This window comes from Spermophilus citellus, assembly GCF_964194105.1.
Source record: "Spermophilus citellus genome assembly, chromosome: 3".
Taxonomy (NCBI): Eukaryota; Metazoa; Chordata; class Mammalia; order Rodentia; family Sciuridae; genus Spermophilus; species Spermophilus citellus.
Window position 1 is genome coordinate 20974565 of NC_138184.1, and position 26351 is coordinate 21000915.

Sequence of the window (26351 nt, forward strand, 5' to 3'; positions counted from 1 at the left end):
TATACCAGTTTTTTTATCCATTCATCTACTGAAGGGCATCTCTAGGTGGGTTCCACAGTTTAGCTATTATGAATTGTGCCCAGCCCTTTTTTTATAGTTTATTTAGAGACAGGATCTTGCTAAGTTGCTTAGGGCCTTGCTAAGTTGCTGAGGCCAGCCTACAACCTGTGATCCTCCTGGCTCAGCCTCTGGGTGATGGTGTCTTAAACAATGCCTTTAGGAAGAATTCCAGTCTGAGACCCCCACTGTTACAAACTCAGAGGATTGGTTTAGCTAATATTCCTTGGTAGGGAGACCAGGTCTTTCGAAAGTCCCATCTGGGTGCTTCCTCACTTCCCATCTTCACCTGCTCAAACACTTCATCATCCACATTTTCCCCTGTAAGCCCTTCTTTCCCCCTTTCCCTAAGGTAGCCCGTCCCTTTCTATCCAATGCAAAGTTCCTGCCTGTGGCCCTCTCCTTGATTTCTGGTGGTTGAAACAGCACTAATGGCATCTGCAAAACTAACAAGACTTAACGATGGAGAATTTGGGAAGAATGTTAATGAGGTAGGAGCTGGTTTGGGTTCTCTGAGGCTAGGTTCAAAGGTGGCCCATTGGGACAACTGATTAGAAGGGCCATCAGGAGGGAATGCTGAAACATTCCCTGGTAATATGCTGTTCCTCACGCAGGTTTCCAAACACAACACTGTGTGTGACTGGTAAAATGTGAATTCTGCTTACTTGGGTGGGTGGGTAGAGGGAGTGTCCTCGAGTAGAAATAAAATACCCGCCCTCAACTCTGCAAGTTTGTTACAATGGACAAAAAGTAATCAGCCCCATTCTTGCCAAAGAAAGGCTCAAAACTGTTGTGTACCTTTTTGTCATTTACCTGTGAGAGGTACAATATTAGCGGCAGAACCACCAACGGGGAGTCTAGCCAACTGCCTGTGGCTGAACTTAGCAGCTATTGTGCTGAAATTTTGAAATGGCAAAATTTTAAATGGGAGGAGGGTTTATTACCCAAGTGTTTAAAGCATGTTGCCTAGTTTTTCTGGTCCAGAGTATGGCATATAACCAATATGTGTAATTACTTTTATTTTTTTTAAATAAAAAATGTGTTTATTAATGGAACATTTGTTTCTCAGAACCTCAGAACCTCAATGAATTGAATTTTGAATGGTTATTTTAAAAAAATATATTATTTGAAGTCATGCCCAAAGAGTAGTCTAACATTTCCTGGAAGAAGTTACAGGAGAGAAGTGACAAAGGCAGTTGGTGGCCCTCGGGGTGTCCTCTCTGCTGTTTTAAGCGGTTTACACTGAGCTCATTTAAACCTCACAACAATATATGTTCGTATTTTACAAATGAGGTACACAGCTAATAAAAATCTTGCTCTTTCATCTTTATGTAGCACCTTTAATGGGAAGTTTACAATAACAAAGCTAAAAAGTCTATGGTCCAGTTAACAAATGTTTTCTATTTTTTTTTTAATATTTCCTCCCCTTTAACCTAGAGAATATTTCTTCTGCTTTAATGTAGCTCACAAGTAGCACTAGAGGAAGAAAATAACTTTTTGGTCATAGAGAGAATGAGGTGGGAAGCAGGAGCAACCTTTCTTGGCTCTTAAGGGATTAATTGTCATGGATATTTAATTTGGGATTAATAATTGTTTTAACCAAAGCCATTTTAAAATGTGCCAAACCAGCAAGGAAGAAGGGAAATGAATTCGTGATCTGAAATTTGGGGAATAAAGCTTTTCTCATTAGCAAACAGCTTTCTTTTTGTAATGTGAATAAATCTAATGAGGGTCAATTATATGTTTTATTAAATTTTACAAAACCCGTATTACCGATCCCCCTCTGCTCTGCTCCCCCTGCCTTGCCTCCTGAATTTTTATTCTAATTGCTTAGGATTTCTTCTGTTGGAACATTGGTGTTATTTCCTTGGGATCTTTATTTTCCACTAACGTTTTATTATGGAGATCTCTTGGGTGTGATTATATATACAAAAGAAAAAAAAAATTCAGCCACAAACCAGATCCCAACAGTAGCCAACATGTCTTGAGAAACAAGTCCCCAAGACATTTGTGGGCAGGGTATTGGTCAGGGAAAGACAGGCAAGAGAGGGAGGTGTGAAGGTCAGTTATTCACATCTGCAACTACCACTTCCCTTTCCCAGTTCCACCCATAGCCTCTGAGCATGGGCCATGGGCCCTGCGTGATGGGCACAGCACCAGAGAATGGGGCACAGTCCTTGCCCTCCAGAAACTCACAAGCCCACGGGAATTTGTCAAAGGTTGCTGCTCTTCCAGGAAGGAGGGTCAGTCAATGATCGTGCTCTGTGTCTCATTCATTCAAAGCCTGTCTCAGTTGGATAGATAAGAGAATACAAAAATGGGTGGATTTGGAGACTATCATGCTAAGAAGTGAAATAAGCCAATCTCCAAAACCCAAAGGTCGAATGTTTTCTCTGATATGTGGAAGCTAACCCATAATGGGTGGGGAGGATAAAAAAAAAAAGAATAGAAATTCAGTGGAGTAGACAAAGGGGAATGAAGGGAAAGATGGGGATGGGAAAAGGATATACAGTGGAATGAATCTGACATAACTTTCCTAGGTACATATATGAATATACCACAGTGCATCTCACCATCGTGTACATCCACAAGAAATTAATTTTAAAAAATGACGACGGGCAAGTGGCAAAACGATCAGTAGAGGGAATAGAGCAGGGGGTGGGTGGAGGGGAGTGGTAGGAGAGGTACTGGAGACTGAATTGGAACAAGATATATTCCATGCTTTGATAATTATGTCAAAATGGATTCTACTGTCGTGTATAACTAAAAAGAACCAATAAATAGAGAGGTGTGGATGATTCTCGGCAGTGCTTTCCTCTAGCGGTGGAGACCTGACTTGGACAAACCCAATGCAGACTTTTCCAGAAGCTCTGGCTACCACTAACTTTCAAGTGGGAAATTCTGACTCTCACTTTTGCTAAGCCAGGTACTCGGAGATCTGTGGAAATTCCTTCTCTTCAATACCACTGACTTAATTTTCACTCAGAAAAGAAGAAAGAGATTCCAAATTCCATTCTGCTCGGCTCTGTACCAAAACCCTGTGCTGATGATTCCACTGGCAACTCTTCATGCCCCTCCACGACTATTGCCCTTTGTGCTTTTATCAAGTGATAAATTGTCTCTGACCTCAGACACAATTTGGAGCGTCTCTGGATTTGCAGACCCCCAGATTTCAAAAATATTCATTAGGGTGGAGCCAGTGGCCCACAATCCAATGACTAAATATCTCAACTTTGGTTTAGTTATCTTGAAGGACCTTTAATATCTTCTTGGACTGGTCAATGGTCTGACAATGATTCCTGGGATTATTTTTATTATTATCATGTTCTTTCCTTGTCTTAACTTCTTAGGTAAATAAATAAAGTTCCTAGGTCTCCTATTAGGATTTCTTACAGCTGTCTTCTTCTAGCTGTTCACTTACTGGGAGAGTTCCTTACAGTGAATTGCTGGAAAAGTAGGAACAGTGATTTTCTTTTCTTTTTTCTTTCTTTCTTTCTTTCTTTCTTTCTTTCTTTCTTTCTTTCTTCCTTCCTTCCTTCCTTCCTTCCTTCCTTCCTTCCTTTCCTTTCCTTTCCTTTCCTTTCCTTTCCTTTCCTTTCCTTTCCTTTCCTTTTCTTTTTTTAAGTTTTAAACAACACCAAATACACAGAGCACCATGCACACGTGAAGGCCTAGGTAACCACCTCAGCTCAGGAATGCTCTCCTTCTACCTCCCTCCAGGCCTAACCCTCAGCATCACTTTCCTCTTCCTGTGCCTCTCTACATCCTCTGGCAGGATTCCCCTGGCAATAAGGAGAAAAGCATCTTCACTTTCTCTGATTATGGGCCTCTGCTCTTCTCAGTGGCTAGGGGGAAAGAGACCTGGACTCAGGCCCTCTTTGGTGACAAGGCGTTTTCCAGGCTGCACCAGGAACATGGTGCATGGGATGCTGATGTCTTCTGGGTTCTTTTCATCCTCGTGACAGAGGGAAGACCTCTAAGACTGGGAAGGCAGTTGCTGGGCTCTCAAAAGGTACCCTATGTTCCCAGTGCCCTATGTTCCCAGTGCACTCTGTCTTTTACCATGTGTCTGTTCTCATCATGATCTTAAAATCAGAATTTTCCACTTTTCCTTCTAACTAATCTCCTTATACCTAGGTGCACCGAGGTGCCCAATTGGCCATCGTTAAGCTTAGTCATTTACTGTCATTAAAACGTTAACAGAGAATGACCCAGGGATTTCCACAGATCTCTCAGTACCTGGCTTGACAAAAGTGAGCCTCCATGTTTCCAGAGTTAATGTTGGCAGATCTGACCCTTTGGGAATCGGCTCCCACCACATTGTATGGAATGACTCTGGGTCAGGCTCTCCCAGCTTGGAGGGCAGCCACAGCCCTGGTAAACAGGCACTGCTGGACTCTTGCCACTTTGTGTTCCTATATCTCCACCAGTGCTACTTCTTGTGCTGGGCTTCTCTGACCCCAGCCCAGTTAGGGAGCTGTGGTTCTCCGGGGAGCAGAGTCACCCATGGGATGCTTATTAGGGAGTGTTCTGTGTATTTACCCTGAGGATGGAGGTGGCAAAGGCAGATGTGGTCAGAGAAAGAACTCGGCTCTGACAAAGTCCCCACAAAAGCCTGAGCCCACACTCGGGATCTCTGAAACTGGGATAGCCCCCATGAGTCCATTCAGGGGTATGGACCAGGCTTCTATAACCCAGGGTTGGCCAGTGTGTGGGCTTCCTCTTGGGGAGGACCTGCAACCTTGGATGAGGCTGCTGTCTTTCAGTAGCACTCAGCAGGTTAGCTAGAGGAAGGGACCCTTCACCCTAGGAAGGAATGGTGGCACAAAGAGGGCAAGAATGGCATTATGAACAAAAATTAAGAATTGATCAGTGGTGGTAGCACTTGCTCAGTGTGTGTGAGGCCCTGGGATCAATCTCTAATACTGAAAAAAAAAAAAAACAGAGGAGAAGAGTAGAAAGGAAGCAGCAGCCGTAAGTGCAAATCCAGAACTGATCTGGGTTCAAGTCTCATTCAATTTATTAGGATTCTGGATGTGCAGTTAATCTCTCTGAGCCTCAATGGCACCAGATCCATAAAGTGAGACTGATGAGAGAAACCCCTGACAGGTTGCTGGAGGGGGACAGGTGCGGAAGCCCTCGGGCTCTTGGCACAACCTGTCATGCAGTGGCCATCTCCTAAGTAAGAGCGTAATGGGTGGACTATTTCTGAGGCTATTAGCTTGTGTATTTTCATGTCCTCCTTTATCATGTCCTTTTGCAGCCTGCTACTTCTAAGCCTGAAGTGAACCATGAGGTTTATCGCCCCGAGGAAGGAGGAATGGATGTCATTGATCAGCCTTGAGACATGAAGCTAGCTTGTTCAGTGTTAAGACAATAGTTTTAAACCTGGGCTTGAGAGAGAAAAAAAAAAATATCTTTGATCTTCTTTTAAACCCCTAAAGAGCAAGGCCTGGTAGGTAAGTCCCCTGAGATTTTATTTAAGGTCAGAGGTGAAAGGTTGAGATGACTCAGAGGAAGCAGGAAGCCTCCTTCCTGGGTTACAGGAAGCAGGAAGCAGAGAGAGGAAGTGGGTGATGAAGTATGGAGGTCCTGTCCTCCTTCTCCAGGTACAAACCTTGGTGACCAGTTGGGAAGGGTGTGATGTGTAGGCAGGAAGGAGTGTGATGGCAAAACCAGACCCAGCTGTGAAATGAAATTACAAAACGTTATGGTAAGAAACCAACGCCTGGGGAAGGGGTCCGTTCTGATCTCCTCTCTCAGCCTTTCCCCAGGAAGCCATAGGTCCCTACCTTTTGGATTATAAAAAACTGCCCTAGAAGTCTGAAGGCTCCCTCTTGAAATGTAACAGATGCCTGTGAAAAGAGTATTTCTTATCTGTTTCTATAAGCATACTTTATATTAGAGACCCTGCACAAGGCCTTCAGCCACATAGATTAGAAATTGCTTTTTAAAAAAAGAGGGAGGGGCTGGGGATGTGGCTCAAGCGCTAGTGTGCTCACCTGGCATGCCAGCGGCCCGGGTTCGATCCTCAGCACCACATACAAACATAGATGTTGTATCCGCCGAAAACTAAAAAATAAATATTAAAATTCTCTCTCTCTCTCTCTCTCTCTCTCTCTCTCTCTCAAAAAAAAAAAAAAAAAAAAAGAGGGAAAAGCCCCAATGATAGGATGAGTCTAAGATAATGTCAAATAACTTATAAATATTGCAAGAAACTGTGGATCTGGGCTCATAATTTGGAGTTTACTTTTTTCCTCTGGGCCCACCAGCATGAAATAAAGTTTGGAGTTCTCCTCCTCTCTGAGTGCTGCTTGCTGCTTCTCAACCAGTCTGTTTCCCACAATAGGAGAACCAGAAAGAGGGGCTCTGTGTCTCTCTTGGGGGTTGTACTGGCCCTAGTTCATTGTCCTCAGATCTGTATCCCTTACCCTCCCTGCTCCAGATCTGAACATCCACTGCAGGCTTTTTTTTCAGGTTCCTGGGACAACTGGGTTTGGACAGTGGGGATCCCTGGGGGCGGGCTGGCTCCTAGAGGATGGGGCAGGCTATGAGTTTCTCCCTTGCCTCTCAGCTTCAGTCTGAGTCTCCTGTAGCCACGGAATGTGGCTTCAAGTCTGCTGTGATGAAACCTTTCCCAGGTGACACTGGACTCTGCCAACTTCATCTTCTTCTTTTGTCACTACAGCCTGGGACTCGGCTTCTGGTCCCAGGTCCAGTCTACCACCCTCCATGGCAGTGACCCTTTCTAGCCAAATCTCAGACCTTAGGCTACCTGACACCTGACTACAACAGAAAGACCACAAGGTCCCTGGAATAAAGCAAGAGAGAGTAGATCCCTAGCTCCAGAAGCCACAGCCTTGGGGCTAATGCCAGCAGGGCAGGCAACAGGGACAGCCAGGTGAACAGGGACACCAGGTCTACAGAGGCTGGGGGGGCCCAGAGATCAGCTTAAGAGAAAGAGAACCCTGGATACAGTAATCAGCCCATGCCTCCTACAGCCCTTTGGGAGAGAGGAAGGGGGGGACAGTGGAAGCTCAAAGGACATTATTTAGACCCAGAGGTACTGAAGTATCAGTTACTGACCAGCTTTGGTTTCCTTGCTACCTGGAGGATAAAGGGCCTAAGAGGAAGGACAGCTCAATGTAAGATGAAGAAGGTGTATTTTCTTTGCCAGAACTATGATTTTTACAAACTATTATTATTAATAGTGCACGCACACAGCCAACACTTCTTACTCCCCTTACCCTATCCCTTCACATTCTCTGCAGATCTTTGGATATGACCTCTCTTGTGGGAAGCCATTCTCGCACGTGATTGGGCACCTCTCGGATTGGGTGTGAGGCGTTCTGGCCAAACCGTGTTGGAGCTTTCCCTACCCTCTCCAGGTGCGAGAGCCCGTCCGTGTGGGGGTGTGCCTGACCACTGACCCTTAGGCCAATCACTGACCCTGACCTTGGAATGCTGCCCCCCTCGACCTTCGACCTTCATTGGATGGAATTTTCCCCTGAATTTCTTGTTCCCCAATAAAAGGCCACTCCCTGGCGTGCTCTCTCTCTCTCTCTCTCTCTCTCCTGCTAGCCCTGAGTAAGCCTTGCTGCCCTACTGGGTGGTTCGAGGTGAGAGCCAGAGAGGTGAGAGCCGTCTCAGACCTGGTCATAGAAAAAGGTAATTGAGTCTGTGTGTTTTATTTTGATCTCACTAGTTAACTTCTATGCCATGAACCTCTTTAATAAAACCAGTGTGCTGGTCTCTCTCTTCTGTTTTCCCTCCTGTTGTGATTCCTGTGGTCTGCCACTTTCAAGCTGTGGATTTTGGGTAAGCCGTTGAACTTCTGTGAGCCTCAGTTTTCTTCATTGCAAAGATGCGTTCTCCCACCCTTCTTTGCAATCTGGATATTCTTTGATTCCTCAGAAGAACAAGCTTGCCTGGGAAGCAGAAATAAACATAATGATCAAATGGTCACTTTTGAATGATCACTCACAATTGGTTCTCATTGAAACGTCCCCATCTGTACTTGCAAAGCAAGTAGCATGCAGGTCAATTGCAAAGAGAAATCACAATAGTAGCAAAAATGCAGGACTTGATGATCATAAATTTTAAGTCAGAGAATTGCTAAAGTCACATTCGAAGTTCGAGAAACTAGATATCTTATGGAGTTAAGCCAGTTAAACATTGAAAGAAACAATGGCAATTGGTTTCAGTCAGCCTTTCCTCACCAGGACCAAAATAACCAATCAGAACAACCAGAGGAGGAAAAGTTTATTTTCGGCTCATGGTTTCAGAGGTCTCAGTCCATACATGGCTGAGTCATTGTTTTGGGCCCAAGGTAATGGAGCACATCATGGTGGAAGGATGTGGCAGAGGAAAGTTGCTCACCTCTTGGTAGCCAGAAAGCAGAGAGAGAGAAAGAGGAGAGAGGCCACAGGGAGGATGCATCCTTCCAGGGCATGTCCCCAGTGCCCACCTCCTCCAGGTATGCCCCACCTGCCTACAGTTACCATTCAGTCCATTCTAGCTAGGATGGACCGATTAGGTTACAGCTTTCACAATCCAATAATTTCACCTCTGAACATTCCTGCCTTAACACAGGAACTTTTGGGAGACACCTCATATCCAAACCATAACACAAGTTATGGGAGAAAAATAAAGCTTGAGTTATTCTTTTGTTCTTTCGAAGAACTGGTCATTATTTGTTCATTCATTCATTCATTGAACAAATATTTATTGTATCATTTCTGGCTCTGTATACCAGAAATACAGCAGACCAGAGTTGCACTGAAAACATAATTTTGTGAAATAAGAGACACCACATCGTCATAAATTTTAGTTTCACTTTTCCACTTAAAAAAGATCGCATTTTCACTTTTTTCATTACTTGAAATGACATTTGGGTCTTCATTTTAAGTGGATTTACTTTAGCAGGCCTTTTCCAGATACAAGGTACCCTTTTTTATTCTTCCTAATACTCAGAGTATTTTAGAGAATCAGATGGCATTAGATACCTGTCAACACGTCACATTTTCTAACCAATGTGACGGGGAAAAGTGGTTGCCCCCGGAGATCTGCTCCTGGAGTTTGGCATGGCTTATTGCAAACACGGGTTCTCCCCTTATTTCTAATATCTCAGGTGTAGAAAGAGCTCAAGTTATATATCCTATTAGCATCATTGCTTTGTAGGAGTCACCAATCGAGTTTAACTGATTTCTTTCCCTTTTTATCCCTTATCCCTTTTTCTATTCCCTCCCCACAGGCACCCACTTCAATGTGTCTGATAACAGCTGTCGAATAAGTATATTCCTTGGAAAGTATAGAGTGTTGTTTTATGTTTTAATTTGTGGAACAGAATTAGGTAAGGCAGGAGGATCACAAGTTCAAAGCCAGCCACAGCAACTTGGCAAGCTCCTGAACAACTTAGCAAGACCCTGTCTCAAAATAAAAAAAAATAAAAAGGGCTGGGGATGTGGCTCAGGGGTTAAGCACCCTTGGATTCAGTCCTTGACACCAAAGGGAAAAAATAAAGAATAGGTAATGGAACTTGCTGTGTTTCTTTCTTTTATCACTCAACATAATGCCCCATAATGTCTTCACATGGATGTGCAGCTAGTGTGTGGTGTGGCTGGCTGGTGTGGAGTGTGCTCTGGGGTCGCACAACACTTTATCCATTTCCCAAAGAACAGGACCCTAGATGGCTTCTATTCTTCTACTACCCAAAAAACACAGATGTGAGCACATGTATCATACACCCTTACGGATCTGAGTGCATGGGTCTTTGAGATGTTCATCCAGGAGAGGGGTCATTGGTCCTGAGACAAATATCACATAGGTTTCCTCAGTGACTCCCCTGCAATAACAGTGCAGTTTCTCATCTCCTTGCAACCTCATTGACCCTTATTGTTCCTTATCTTTTTCTGTTTCCCTCCTTCTTCTGGGTGTAATATGTTATGCCCATTGTTTTAATTGCAGCATTTGATTATTAGTGAGTTTGAGAATCTCATCTGTGAATCAATTATACTTAATATATTCTCTATTAGATTTTCTGTCTTTATCTTGTTAACTTGCAGAAGTCCTTTGTAGAGTATAAAATTTTATTCTTGAGGTGGAGCAAGGTGGTGCATGTCTATAATTCAGCGGCTTGGAAGGCTGAGGCAGAAGGATCATGAATTCAAAGCCAGCCTCAGCAAAAGTGAGGTGGTAAGCAACTCATTGAGACCCTGTCCCTAAATAAAATACAAAAAAGGGCTGGGAATGTGGCTCAGTGTTTGAGTGCCCCTGAGTTCAATCCCTGGCACAAAAAGAAAGAGAGAAAGAGAGAAAGAGAGAAAGAAAGAGAAAGAGAGAAAGAAAGAGAAAGAAAGAAAGGAAGAGAAAGAAAATTAATTCTTTATTTTATTTATTTATTTAGGTACTAGGGATCAAACCCAGGGCTTCACACATGCAGGCAAGTGCTGTTCCACTGAGCTACACTCCAGCAGTTCTTTATCTTTTAAAATCATTGTAAATATCTTTGCCCAGGTTGACACCTGTGTATTATATTTATCTACTGCACAGAAATTCTTTCATTAATATCATCAACACCAGTGGGATTTGCTTGGGTTGTTTTTTTTTTTTTTTTTTGCCCATCTCTCAGCTATAAATATGTTATCTGTTGGCTTTATTGTCTTCCTTGTTACATTTAGGACTTTAATCATTGTGTGGAACCTTCCTTTAGAAGGTGGGAATGGGGCTTGGAGATATAGCTCAGTTGGTAGAGTGCTTGCCTAGCATGCACAAGGCTCTGGGTTCAATCCCTAGAACCACCAACCACAACAAAAAGAAGGTGGGAGTTGAGAGCTATTGCACATAGTTTCTGACCACCATCAACTAAACCATCTGTCTATTCCTGGTAGTTTCTTCATTAACATTCCAATTTTTCACATACAGACAAGTCTAGTTCCAGGCCCTATATTTCATTCCTTTGGTCTGTTATAATTTTTTTGATATCTCATATTTAATCTTTTCAAAACCCTAAGATTTTACATTTTGTTTCATAATATCATGTTTGCTCTAATATAGAACCTATATTTTAAAGTCCTATATTTTTTTTAAAACTTTATTTTTGAGAGAGAGAATTTTTAATATTTATTTTTTAGTTTTCGGCGGACACATCATCTTTGTTTGTATGTGGTGCTGAGGATCGAACCCGGGCCGCACGCATGCCAGGCGAGCGCGCTACCGCTTGAGCCACATCCCCAGACCAAAAGTCCTATATTTTTAATTACATCTGTCTTAAGGGTAGCATACTCACAAGTTCTGGGGATTAGGACATGACATCTTTGGGGAGCCATTATTTTTGCCTAGTACACCTTGTACAGGTGACTTAACCTTCTGAAAGTCAGTTTCCTTTTCTACAAAATGGGGATGAAATAAGTAGATGCTTTTCTTTGGCACCATATTGGAAACACGGAGTGCTTAGTAAATGGCAGACATTTTTAATCTATGGCCCAGGATGGGTGCACTATGTACTTAATTGGAGAAATTTAGATTGGATGAGACATTTTATAAGTGAAATGCTAAATTACTGGAAATAGTCATAAATTTTATCATTCTCTCAATACCAAGCCAGGGGTCCTATGAAAGTCCAGAGCTTGTCCAGTTGTTATTTTCTAATTGTTATTCTGAGCAGCAAAGTCGCGGTGATTTCTCTGACCTTGAGCTGTATGACCTCTGATGTTCCTTGAATATCCTGAATTTGTAGGAAACCAAGATCACTGGCTTTCTGTTTCCTGAGAGTTGGCATCACGTGGTTTCAATAAAGAAAATCAGAGGAGACTGAAAGAGTCTGGTGTTCATAAATGAAGTTTCTCATATGTGAGAGGTCTCGGGGGACTTAATTTGGCAAAGGGAAGTTCTCCGAATCAAGGCATATTACAATTCGTGTCTAATCAGATTAAGTAGATCAAGGAAGAGGGAGATCATCTCATCCCTTGCAAGACATTTCCAGAGCAGGAGCCATCAGTGGGAGAAGGTTGGATGTTAATACAGGAGCACAGTTTCTAGAGGCTGTCGAGGGGTGAGGTAATAACCCAGTCTAGACATATCACAAGGCTGGCACCAACAGCACTGCAGTCCCAGGAAGATCTCATTCTGATGCAAAACTCAGCATTTTAGAATTCAGAGAATTTAGTTTCTGGCCCTGGACATCCTGAAATAGAAGGCACTCCAGAGAACTGCCTGTGTCCCTTGCACACATTATCTTGGAGCAGACTCTGTTCATGTGGCCACACTGAACACAGGAGCCTGAGACATGTGGTTTCCTTCTATAATGGACCATGCAGGGCAGAGGGGACATCATGGGGCCTGTTGGCAGTAGTAGCCACTACTTACTCTAGTCTTCAGGCTTTTTAAAATCCCTCCAAGGTCAGTGTTCTGGAGAGAGTATGTGGTCCTTTGATAAATCTGTTGATGTAAATTAATCAAAATTAATCCCAATCTAACTTCATATGGGAATTGCTGCAACCGCTCCAAGGCGAAACTGTGAGTCAATTTTATGCCCTGAGCTCAGCCCTCTTCTTGAGTTATGGCCTCTTCTTTTCATTGCAAACTTTAGATTTCCATCCACCCACAGCCCAAATTACAGTGCCACAGCCAAGGCATTGACTCATCAGCCGTCTCTCCTCCCTGCTGGAAATGTACCTGTAACATCACCCAAAGAGCAATGTGATACTAAGTTGAAATGTTAGTGCAACATAAAGACATGGATATTGCTAAGGCTTGACTGACAACAACCAGAGGAGCACATGTGGCCTTGCAGAACCTGTAAAGCTTATGCAGAGGTTGCAGTAACAGTGTGCCTGGTGACTGTCACTGAGCCCTGGGTAATAACAGGCAAATGTTATCCATTGTAGACTTTTCTACAGTGCAGAGAACAGAAGTCATGGATGCAGCATGAATAAGCTACCCCTGGGAAGGATCTTGCAACCCAGTAGATGGAACTCTGCAAGTTCTGTGTCCTCAATTTTCCTTTGGGCAACATTCCTTGGGATTTTTTTTCTCTCCCTGAAATGTTCAGGGAAGAAGCATTAGACTCCTTTGATCCAACACTGTGTTCATGGTGGTTTTCCCCAGGATGAGACCACAGAGTGAGGGTCTGTGAAGGGGCTGCTGCTACTTTTTAATTTTTCTAAGCATTCCCCCAAAGGTAACATGTCCAATAAAGGATTGGTCCCCAGGGTGACATGATTTGGAGGAGGTCAAACACATGCATTGTTTGGGTGACTTTGAAAAATAAAGTAATTTAACTGCCATGATAAACCACTGGCTTTGCCTGTAGTTTGGACAAGAAACCACCCTGTGTATTACTGAAAGTTCTCTTCATCTTTGGGAACTGATGACAAATCCAATCATCAGTGTCTCCTCTCTTTAGGGAATGCATTTGGATCCTTTGTGCTATTAGCTTTCTTTAACGTGATATGAATGGTCCTGCGTCCCTGGTTTCTGTCTGCTCCGTGAGTCAGCTGTTCTGATTTATTTTAAAGCCCTGATTTTAAGTGAAATTAGAATGGACACCATGCTTATTTATCCTCAGTGCCTGGGCCCACTGCCTGGCATAGAGCCGACACTTAGCAAATGTTTTGAATGGTGGCCGAGCCCTCATATTAGTTAAGGGACTTCTGTGGTTTGAATAAAAGCATTCCCCCAAAGGTACATGTCCAATAAAGGATTGGTCCCCAGGGTGACATGATTGGGAGGTGGTCAAATCTTTGAGAGATGGGGCCTTATGGGAGGTGCTTAAGTCACTGGGAGCATGCCCTTAAAGAGGGTTTTGGGACCCCAGTCTCTCAGTCTCTTTCCAGGTCCTGGCTCATGATCTGAGCAGTTACAGATTCCCCACTACTATCATCTAACATCCTTACTAGGTACCAAAGCCATGGGCCTCCCAATCTTGGACTGGAACCTGCAGAACCATGTGTTGAAGAACATTTTCTTTTTATAAGTTAATTGCCTCAGGTATTTTATTATAGTAACAAGAAGTTGACTAAAACAGGACTCCTCATGATCACTGAGTTGTTTGAATATGGCAGCCATTGCAGGTCCTCAGGGAGTTAGGAACGGAGCTCTGAATCCCTCAAAGGGCTTTCACCCAGATGTTGCCCCAGATGCCAGATGTGGTTGGGAGAGAATGTGGTAACCTGTTATGTTATGAAATGCTAAAAATCAGGAGTGATATCTGTGAATACACTTGTGCCCTACTTATCTAGTCACTGGGTAAGGCATAAGAGGTTTGAAGGAGAAAAGTACTGACCAGGATCTCAGTAATTTTTTGGCCAGCTTGGGAAACAAAAACTAACAACACAATCAGGGGTTTGCCTTGGTTTTGCTTTTGGTAGTGCTGGACATGAAACCCAGAATCTCACGCAATGCTAGGCAAGCGCTTTACCATGGAGCCACATCCCTAGCCCTGTTTTCGCTTTAACAATGATTTGCTGGAATGTGGCAGCCCAATTGACATCCTCAGAGATGCCCTCCCTGACATTCTGCTTGACCACTGCACCACTTGCTATTCAATGTTGGGAATTAACTTCCAAATTTCACATCTCTTAGCCCCTGGCCACTTTTTTTCCCCCAGCATTGCTTCATATTGTCAAAGAGGGGACTGCAAATATATATATATATATTTGTAAGTTCAAGGGCTGGTACATAGTAATTATTAAATAAGTGGTAATCACTTTCTTCCTCCCCCATGCTCCCTTATCAAAGACTGGCAGAAGACCCTGGGATCCCAGCCTAGGAAATTCATCACTTTCAGGCAGAATACTACTCCTGCTTATAGAGTTCTGCTGTGTCATTCTTCTGGGACCTCATGTTCTGTTCTTACAGAATGGGAAGTGAGCAGGCTGGGCCAGAGGGTATTTGGGAGCCCAGGGGGTTGGGAAGGCAGAGGGGGAAACACTGCTGTTGGTTGGGAGGCAGCAAACCCAGTAGGGAGGCAAGAGGAATTACTAGGCACTGAGGAGCCCCAGTGCCAGCTCTCTGATGATATAATTAATGAGGCTGCTGTGCCAAAAAAAAAAAAAAAAAAAAAAAAAAATGAGGCATGTTGTTAGTATACAGACCTGTTGGTAACACAAGGAAAAGGCAAATAAAAGTTTTGCCAAAAGGAGAGTGGGATCAAATCAGCTCCAAAGGGAGACCCTTTTATCTATGAAACTCTAATGTGTGGGTTAGGGGTGGGGACAAAGAGGAAAAAGGATAAGAAAATGGTTTCATGCAGGGGCTCAACAGCTACCAAATTACTTAGTGCACTTTTAAAATTCTCATCTACATTTTACTTTTGTCTGTAGTTTTCAAAGTTTGTCCAATTGGTAAAATTCACCTGATAATTAAAATTCCACAGGAGTTTTAGCATTTAGGACTGTAATATGCATTCCCAAGCTACATAAAGGAAAAAATTGGATTGTTTTTATTTTGACTTTAAAGATCTCTGGGTTGCTGAGAAAAAGCAGTCCTAAGCCTACATAAATTTGTGCGTGTGTGTGTGTGTGATTTGGGGGTACCTGATATTTCTAGCATAAAAACGAAAATCAATTATCAATTTTTTTTCGTATAAGTGTTCTCAATGACCAAGTTCAATTTTCTTTCAAAAGGCCTTCTTGAATCATCAGGGTAAATCCTGGACCGAGGAGATGGCGCCTGGGGCTGACTTGCTGTCTCCCTGGAGGCCGGAAACAGAAGATCCAGTCGCCAGTTGTCCCTTGAGGCTGTGGCTGCAGACTGGCTGGGAAGAAGCCCAGGGAGTCTTTCTGTTCCGTGCAGTAGTTCTGGAAGGTCGCTGAGCAGGGTCTCTGGCACCCACGTCCCATTAACAAGCTTCGGCACCTTGGTGGAGCTGCAGGCCCCTCACCGGGACCGGGGCGCCGGGTGCCCCGTGGAGCATCGTGGGGTTGGGGGTAGTAGAGGAGGTTACTTTTGTCTCTGGCTCTCCCATTGTTTCCCCATCCCCTTTTCTTTCCCCTTTCTCATTGACCATCTTTCCTGGCTTTTCCCTGTTGGGTGGTGACTGTGAGAATGCGTCGGGAACAAAGTGGCTGTTAGAGGCGACAGACTGTGGAAGGACCTGTCTTATTTCGTTGCAGTTAATTTATTTTCCCTTCACCTTCTGCCGGCTGCCGGAGGCTTGGTAAGTTAGAGCCTGAAACCCGGTAAGGCCCGCCTGGGGGACCTAAGGTGGGTGGCGGAGCACAGCGCGGCCGTCTGCAGGCTCGTGCGCGCGCTTAAGTGGGCGTGTGCGCACGTGGGGCGCGCACACCTTCTGTAGCGGGGACGTGCACACACGTGCACGTGGGGCGTGTGTGTGCGCGCGCATTGTTTCTATCTCCAGCAGGGTCCCCAGTGGGCACTGAGGTAGGGAGCACTTTGCATTTCATGGGGACCTGCATGCCCTATCCCTGTGCTGAGCTGAGCGTGCTGTGAGGACTTCAGGCGCCTCTGCTAGACCAGAGGGGAGATTTTCAACTTCTAATGAGAGCTACTGAATACTGCCAGCTTATAGTATGTCAAGGTACCCATCTGAGCTCTGTGGTCGGATTCACTTAGGTGACCCCCCAACAACAACCGAGGAAGGTCGGTGCTATTATTATCTTCAATTTCCGGACGAGGAAGGGAAGCACAGAGAGGTTAAGTAGCCCAGCTATTAGGAGACTTTGAACTCAGACAGTCTGGCTCCAGAATCAACATCTTAACCCACTACTCCTTATTTCTTCAACACAAGAGCATCCCCCGCCACACACACACACACCCTGACCTCCTCCCTACTCCTCTTTGAAAGGCATTGCTTAGGGAATCCTTTTCACCTCTCTTCATAAAACATCCTAATTTCAGCTAATCTGAAACCCAGAGGCTGCTCAAAGGCACAGAAAACATGAAAGTCCCTAAGGTTGGCATGCAAAAGTAGAATCTCTTAAATGGCACTTCTTGGAATAAAGGGTGCCTGCATTTTAAACTGTATCTTTTAAATGCAAGGATACACATACTCTGATAACTCATCTATTCTTTGTTTCTGACTTTTTTCCCCCCTAACTGTGATGAGTTACATTGAGACAATACAGGAGAGCATAAAGGCCCCTGTAATCTCAGCGTTCATCATCATGTACTATATGTTGTTGAAAATCTTTGCAGTCATTTTTTCCCAAAATATAATAAATTTAAACGAATTTATTGTAAGAAATTTAAAACAGTATCATAATATATATTTCATTTTTTATGATCTTTCTTAACTGGACAACATGATCGTTTCCCCATATCAAATATTCTTCTACAATTGTTTTTAATGATTGCACAATATTTCATCATATGAATTTGCCATGATTTAACTCATCACTAGCCTTATATTTTGACATTTCAGTTTCTCACTAATTTTTTTTTTGCCATTATAAAATGCAATCTTTGAAATACCATGACTATTTCTCTGGGACAAATGGATAGCAATGGAATTGCCAGATCAAACAAGAGCACACTTTTTAAGGGGTCAGATTATTCTCCAGAAAGGTGGTCTCAGTCCATACACCTCCAGGTAGAATAAATATGCCCATTTTTCTTTTCAATTTTGGTCTCATTGCTTGAGAGACTTTTCATTAATAAGCACATTTTTTTTTAAATTTTTTTTCTTTTTCTTTCTGGTACTTGGGATTCAACCCAGAGATGCTCCACCATTGAGCTACATACATCTCCAGTTCCTTTTTAGAATTGTTTTTTATTTTGAGACTGGGTCTCATTAAATTGCTGAGGCTAGCCTCAAACTTGTGATCCTCCTATCTTGGCTACCCCTCCTTCTCCTGCACAGTGGCTGGAATAGGCATATGAGCCTCCTCTGCCCCTTCTGGCAACTGCATTACATCTTTAAAGAAGAAGAAGGAGGAAAAAAAAAAAAGCTAGGTAATGTTGCAACGTGCTGAGTTTCCAGAGAAAGACTTTACATGGTTGCAGGTATTTGAAACATTTGGGGAAATTCAGACACTCCTAGAACTGAATAAGACTCTGCAAAGGGCATGGTGAAATAGGGACATTTTGGAAAAAGAAAGTAGGAAAGTTAATCCTCAAAACAGCCCCCCCCCCCCCAAGGCAGGGAGACAGATGCTGTCTGTCAAATGAAAGAGGAGGTATTAATTGCTGCTTTTGCTGGGCCTCAGCTCCCTGGCAACTTTCCCATTGTCGGGTCTGAAAACATTGCTGGTGCCGACTGCCGCAGAGCTACTGCAGAAATATTCAAGGCAGCAAACCTGGGCAATTAGAGGTTTCTGTTAATTTTCTTCCCCTTTCCTTCTCCGGGCTTCCCATCCTCCCCCCATAACAGCAAGTTGGAGTGACAAATATTTAAAGTCAGCCTGTCATGCATCAGCAGCTCAGCTGTGAGAATGACTGATTTTCTTGACATTCTCAACAGATTTGTGTATGCCTTCGGAGACCTGCAGACCCCAAACCTGCCACCAACTGCTTCATAAGACAGCCTTGGTTTGGTATTTGAGGCCAGGGTGGGGGTCTGGGCAGGTGGCATTTTATGACCAAGAACTGAACAGACGCACAATTTGCAGATGTTTTTGGAATATGCATTCATCAAAATGACCTCTAGGTGGATTTCTGCAGTGACAAAGAAGAGACTTTTAGGGTGTGGTTTAAATATCTTTCCCTGCAAGACTTGCTTTAGAAACCACTTTTGCCTAGCCGGCTGGAGACCATGATGTCTTTAGCAATCTGAGAGAAGCACTTGGACCCAGTTGGCCTTTTTTCTCCCCACTCAGCATTGCAACAAGAGTAACAGATGCCTATTTAGGAAAGGCACATTCCCTTTTTATATGCAAACCTTGTTGCTAAAAATTCTCTTTTAGATGAATTATTAAACCCAATTTATGAAATAAGGACAATACAGATTTCCTCTTGAACTCTTCTTTCTCTTTGATATGTGATACCCATGTCGGCTGGTGAAGAAGAGCAGAGAGAGTATGAGAGGCCTGGTGGGGAAGGGAGGAAGCGTGGCTTAAGCAAATAAAGGTCATTTTATAGCCCCAGAAGTTTCTTGATAAATGCACAAAAACATAATGACTTTTGTAAGCCAAGATGTCTTCTGGTCTGATGAAGTAGGAATATTCAACATCAAAATTCCTTTAAGAAACAGTACTATCTTTGGGAACAGGTATTGGATCTGTTTGGGATGTCAAGATAGGTGCTTCCAAGGGAGAGAGTAGGTTATTTTTTCTTTCAAGGAGAGGGGATTTGTGTTGCTTTTGAAGGGACCTGTGCAGGAAAGAGACTGGAGGAGTTGAATGGACATAAAGCCCCACAGTACTCCTGGATGTGCTGAGGACAGGGATGCTCACCTGGTTGCTTAGGTTATAAAACTATGTGAGATGAAAACCACCACTGCCTCACCTCCTTTATGAGATCTTCAGTAACATCTATGCTTTTAAAATCATAGATTCTTTAGCTAATGAATATTCTCCTTCCATTTTTTTAGAAGAACTCTGTTATAAAATTTAATGTTCCTTTTTGCAATATGTGAATTTTTGTAGCAATTATAGAAAAGAAGCTAACCACTAACTTGAAATTCACACCTATTGCCAGCCTTGGGTTCCACCTTCCAGGCCAGAACTTCTTACCAGCACAAGGTCATTTATAGCCTCAGTACATGTTTGGTGCTGGACCCGCAGCACCATCTGGAAGCTGAATAACCTGGTGTCTCAGTCTATATGGGATGCTGTAACAAAATATACTAGGTAATTTAGAAACAAAAGAAATGTATTATTCACAGTTTTTTTTTTTTTTTTTTTGGTGGGGGGGTTCCTCTGGCAAGTCCAAGGTCAATGTGCTAGCATACTTTGCCTGGAGAGGGTTTGTTTTTCATGGAGAGTATCTTGGAGCTGTGTCCTCACATGGTAGAAGAGACAAAGCCTCTTTTATAGGGGCTTTGATCTCATTCATGATCACATCAATGATCAAGTTCCAACATATGAGTGGGGGTGGGCCCCAACATTCAGACCACAGTGCCTAGTGAATCGGAGTTCTGCATCCCCATGCAGACTTAGATGTAGACTTCACAAGATTCCCAGATGATGCAGGCACACTTTACAGTTTGTAACGTGCTGCTCTACAGAGTTGGTTCTAAATCTGGCTGCACATCGTGGGAATCCCCCGGGGAGCTTTACAAAATGCTGCTTCTTGAGTCCCATTCCTAGGGCTTCTAACTTCTTTGATTTCTAGAGGGAGGGCATCTGTATTTCCAGAGGCTCAGGCGGTTACCATGTTTGGTAAGTTTGATAACCCTTGATCAGAATGTGTCCCTCTTCAAGCCATGTTTAACCCCAGACACTGTGATGTGCCTGGGCTGGCCACAATGTTGGCTGCTTTCACCAAACAGAGCTCTCCCACAAAGGCACAGCTCCGCATCCTTGAAAGCTCCCGTGCAACAAATATCCACCATGAAACTCAATGGAAAACGTAAATCAATGGCAGGCATTCAGAGAAGTTTCTAGAATCACTCTTCTCTGACACATGCCCGCCCGTCTTCTGGCTTTGCACCCCCAGGAAATTGCCTAACAAGCTGAACAGAATAAGGGCTTCAGGGCAGAAAAGCTGGGTTGAAAGCACAGCAGAGGGCTATAACAGAGATTACTTACCCACTCAGGGCTCTCTAAATGGGGTTGATGATGGTACCTGCTTCACAAAGAATGGATCTCAAGAATGGATCAAAGAGAAAACACAAGGAATTTAGTTACTAGGGCTTGTATTCAAAGAATAAAAGTGGTATACACCCAAGGGAGACTAAGAGAAGGAGTAGATCTAATGGGTACTCTCTGTCTGTTAAGAGGCTGCAGAAGGGGTGCCAACAAGAAACAATCTCTATGCACACCTAGAAAACTCAGGAACTAAAGGACCAGGTATGTCTGAAAGAAGGGGTAAGTGGAGGAGCTGAAGGAAGGAGCTTGGATAAGTCCCTGCCCAGCTGAGCCCAGGTCCTTTCCATTGCAGCAGTCATCTGGAGTTTTACCCTCTGGACAAAATAAACCCGGGCAGTTGCCAACTCAGAGATGGTAGGCACAGCTGGGGTTGGAGGTGAGACCCTGGCCAGAAATGGGCCAGGGAGACTGTAAGACCCCTTCCTACTTCAGTCTCCATTCCCCGGCAGGCCCCCAGAACTCGGCTGTGCACTCCCTAAGAGTAAAGAGCAGAAACTCATTTGAATTTTGGGGAATCTTCCAAAGGAACAGCAGGACCCTGTCTGATCATCCTCAGCAAACACCCTGTTGACAAGCCATCACCACATGATGCCACTTTCCTAATATAAATGGAAAGGCAAAGATCACAAGAAAAAACTTCAGTGGAAACCGAAACAAGCAAGAAAAGAAATTGAGGAAGTAAACATGATGTTCAACCCTTGAAGAGAGAGAAGGTACTGCACCCGCCAAGACAAAACTATTTGAGAGTTGGTAGAGGTATTGAAAATGAGAAGAAAAAAAAAACCCTACAAATATAGAAATAAGATGTGATAAAAAAGGATGGAGCTAAAGATAAGGTCATGTCTCAGAAAGTATTTTTAAAAACCTTTAGGTCAATTATTAGAGGCTCAATATAAAATAGGAAATTCCAGAGAGAAAAAAATGGAGAAATTATCAGTCTTTTAAAAAAATTTATTTATTTATTTATTTATTCTAATTAGGTATATATGACAGCAGAATGCATTTTGATTCATTGTACACAATTGTAGCACAACTTTTCATTTCTCTGGTTGTAATGACATAGAGTCGCACCATATGTGAGCAGTCTTTTATACAGGGCACAGTGACACATGCTTGTAATACCAACAATTCTGAAGATTGAGGCAAAAGGATCACAAGTTCAAAGCCAGCCTCAGCAACTTAGCAAGGCCCTAAGCATCTTAGTGAGAACCCATCTCAAAATAAAAATAAACAAGTCTTTTAAAACATTTCAGAAAAAAAAGAATATGATTTTCCAGAATAAATAGGCCCTCAAAGTGCCCAGCACAATCGACTTTTTATGTTTATTTTTTGAAGGGCGAAAGGGAAAGCCATCTAAAGCACGTTTTCATGAAATTTAAATATTTCAGGGTTAATGAGTAGATCTAAAAACTCCTCTGTGGGCCGGGGGAATAACAGATCAGGGGTCACACACAAACGGTTAGGAGTCCGAGTGGCTTTAATCACCTCAGTAACACGGGAATATAGTACGGTAAAAGGAAAAGACTTTGAAAATGTTGAGGAAAATATATTTGTTGCCTAGAACTCTGTATCCAGTCAAGTCACTCAGAGTGGTGTCTGGAAGCTAGTACTCTCTGAAATAAGGGAGTCAGCAAAGAAAAAATAAGCTGTATGACTCAGAAGATGGATTCAAGAGAAGAGAGTCAAAGGGAAGTGAAGCCCTGAATAACTGGTGGGTAGCAAGGGTGATGAACCACCAGCTCTAATTGGAGAAGGAAGGACAGTTTCAGGAAGTACGTCTCCAAACTACAGATGGGAAGGATATGTTTAAATATATTGAGGGAAATTTTACATCTTCTAGAGAGTATGTGGGGAAAATTAGCAATAGATATTGGAATTATGCAATTGAAAAAAAGAAGTCAATTATTAACTCCTGGGAAAACAAAAAGTCACATACAAAGAGAAGTGTAATATTTTTCCTGGAGCCGCTTGATGAATGTTTGCTTAGAAAAATGTTCATTGAATATTGATTTAACAAAAAATACAATATAACCATATGGGGAAGATGTAGGAAGGAAAGTAGATAAGTTGAAGGTGTATTCACTTAAGCCTTCATTTCTCATTGCAGGAAGGCAGGAGATTATATCTACAGTGAAAAAAATCCAGACTGGGGGCTGGGGATGTGGCTCAAGCGGTAGCGCGCTCGTCTGGTGTGCGTGCGGCCCGGGTTCGATCCTCAGCACCACATACCAACAAAGATGTTGTGTCCACCAATAACTAAAAAATAAATATTAAAAAAATTCTTTAAAAAAAATGCAGACTGAATAGTATATGCCTTTTACTTAGGAAAATGGAAGTAAATATGAAAATTATTTGCAAGGAGTTGGGACTTGGGATAGGGAGGTATGAGAAGGAGAAACCTATTTTTTTCTCAAGAGCCTTATAGTATTATTTATCTTTTAAAAATAAGTTTGTGCACTATTTTGATAGAAATAAAATGAAATTCCAAAACAATGCTGAGCACCATGCTGGGCGCAGGGTTTTCAGCTGTTCTTACCATTCCTGTCCCCAGGCCCCTTGGCTCTTCTCGATAAACTGACAGGTGAGTTACAAAAGCTGTAACTTCATCTCACTCCTGACTCAGGAGCGACCCCACTGGAACATCTGTTGGAGTTTGGTTTTGTTCTTTGCTGTGTTTTGCTCTCAGAGAGAATATACTGTAACTCTGGACTTCACTGGAGAAAATTCCAGTGCACAGGAAAATTTGATGTGGAATGGTTTGGCTGCTGCTGTAGTTATTGAAATAAATGACTGGTATTTAAAGTAAGAGATCTATACTTTTCACCTACAACTAGGGATTTCTCTGATAAGGATTTTATTTATGTGAAAAACTGTTACATCTTAAATGCATTGGAATGAATTCAAGGTTGTCCAGTGAAACATGGGGTTGGGAACTTATGCCCTGTTTGGGGAATATATGGAGGATGATGTGTGGGGGGAGAGTTGTACCTGGTGAGAATGGATTATTTCATGGGAATCAGTGAACTGGTATGTTGCATGTACATGGGTTGCTGAGGGTAAAGAGGCAGCATCCTGCATTTCAGGTGCTGAGAGGGCTGGGAATTCACAGAAATCTTAAGAAGATTTGGGATTTTCATACCATGAATAGTTAAGACAGAATATATCACTCTTCATTAAAGAATAGAATATACCAGAGTGTAGAACTCAACTTCCTATTGCCCCAGCTCTGCCACCCCACACCCAGACACACCAGCATATTCACACCCACATGCCGGGGTGTGAGCTGGGATGCTTCACTATTAATCAGGGGTCTGTGGTCCCCTTACCTCCATCTGATGGAGCAGGGAGGCCCCACTGACCTTGGGGTAGGAGTTTCCTAAGTTTCAACGTGGCATGAATGCACATGTACAGCTTTCTCCATCCTGGAAGGGATTAAGAAGTTCTTCGATTGGACACCAGACAGGCTTGCTTCAAACTAAGAGAAAATCAGATTCTGGGTGACCACGCTATATTTCTTGTCTCAGCGTCATTTTTCTCTCCCTACTTTCCTTAACCAAACTAAGGTTGTTCCCTACCCACCAAGGTACCCCTGTGGGTGTCTCAGTGTAGTTCATCATTCGATGTGACTTAAATAGCAAAAGGATTTTCAAAAATAAGTTTTTCCATCCATCTTGCTTGATCCTAGCAGCCCTCCGCTGCAGATGTGGCAGACTCTTCCCCCAGGCCAGCTCACTTTGTTCCAGAAGCAATTTGCACAAAAATCAGAAAGTCTCCTGATGCTACTGGGCACAAATATGCTCATGCCCCATCCTGCCCCCTGACTGGGAGGATGGGGGAATCGCAGTATGTGGGTGTGAATGTGCTGGTGTGTCTGGGTGTGGGGTGGGCGGAGCTGGGGCAATAGGAAGTTGAGCTCTGTGCTCTGGCATAGTCTATTCTTTAATGAAGAGTGATATATTCTGTCTTAACTATTCATGGTATGAAAATCCCCGTGAGATTCCAACATGTGTATTTTTAAATGCTTGTAATTTGAAGATGAACATCAGAAAGACTTTATGTGTGGACAGGGGCAATTGCCATCATTTCTTTTTCAAAATGAACTCCTGTACCTTCTGCAGAAGAAAAAGGACAGTTCTCATGAAGTAGCAGGCACTTTACTATCAACAACATAGTAAGTCATGTTTTATGTGCATAGTGTAGGTAGAGAAAGAACATTTGCCATCTAGCTGTGTTGGGGTCATGGGACTATGTGGTCCTCATTTTAAGGATAGTGTTCAGATAGTAAGAGTGTGTTGCTAAGCACAGAGCTTCACATGTAGTGACTCGGTCCTTCTTGAAGGGGACTGCACTGGCCATGGGGTACCAGAGGTGATTTTAGGTGGAACTGGCTGAACGCTTAATTTTACATGTTACATATTTATTTTAATGTGTAGTAGGAAAGGTTAAAGTCAGCATATCAAGTCCACAGCGTCACGGAGATATAAAATTCCTGTAAGACAAATTGTTTAGATATTTTAAAAGAGTGTTAGTTTGAGAAAAAAACATCCATTAAACAAAATACAGAAGTATTACTCAAGGTTAGATAGAAAAAAAAATCCTCCCTGACAGTACCTATGGCAAGACATGGTGATGGGACATTTGCAGATCCATGAGGCAGGGTAAATGGAGTCCTGAAGAATACAGAAGCCCCCAGAGAGTAGCCCTTGGAAGGATCAAAGAAGGGAACCAGAGTCCAGTGGGACCTGCAGCCTCCACATAGGACACAGCTATGGACAGAATCAGGGCACCCAAGTGAGGAGGGTGGTGAGAAACACCAGAGCCTTCCTCCTCCTATACCCTCATCCCTGCTCCTGTCCCCAGTTAGAGGCTTTTTAGAGTCCAAAGATCAGCCTCCACCAAGGTACAGACTTGGGCAAAGACTGGATCCAGTTTGGGACAGGGTAAGAACAGAGAGAAGCCAGCATAAGGTGGGATGTGTGGCAGGAACAAAGGTGGCAGGTGATGGCAGGAGTCTGGATTGCCTCATGAGGCAATGAGGTGAATATGCATGATCCTCAATGAACAGATGACAGGCCCTGCTATGGAAAGGTGGAGGATTTGCTCAGCTTCCAGTGCTGGAAGGTGATGGAGTTGGGCCTCAAGTCCAAGTCTGTCTGCTCATAGCTCTTCACTATCACTTCACACACACACAGACACACACACACACACCACTTATGCAAAAACCAACCAGCTATGATATTGGGGCTGTGTTCACCATGAATACAAATAGTAAAGAGCATATTACAGCATACTCGAGTGTTGACATTGCATTCATTCCTGTTGTCTCTGGGGCCCAGAGCACCTGGACGGGCCTCTCCTGTCAACAGGTTCTGCAACCAGACTATAGCGGCATCTTGGTGGTTCACCCAAGGCCTTGTTATCCCAGGCACAGAAGCATAAACCCCATTTGTCCAAGTGCTGGAGTCTAGTTGGCTCTCCTCGGGGCTCACACTCAAGGGCAGGGCTCCTGGCCAAATTAAAATGGGGCCTGGGAGAGTCCAACTGCACTTAAAAAATAATAATAATCGCATATACTTTCTTTAATGA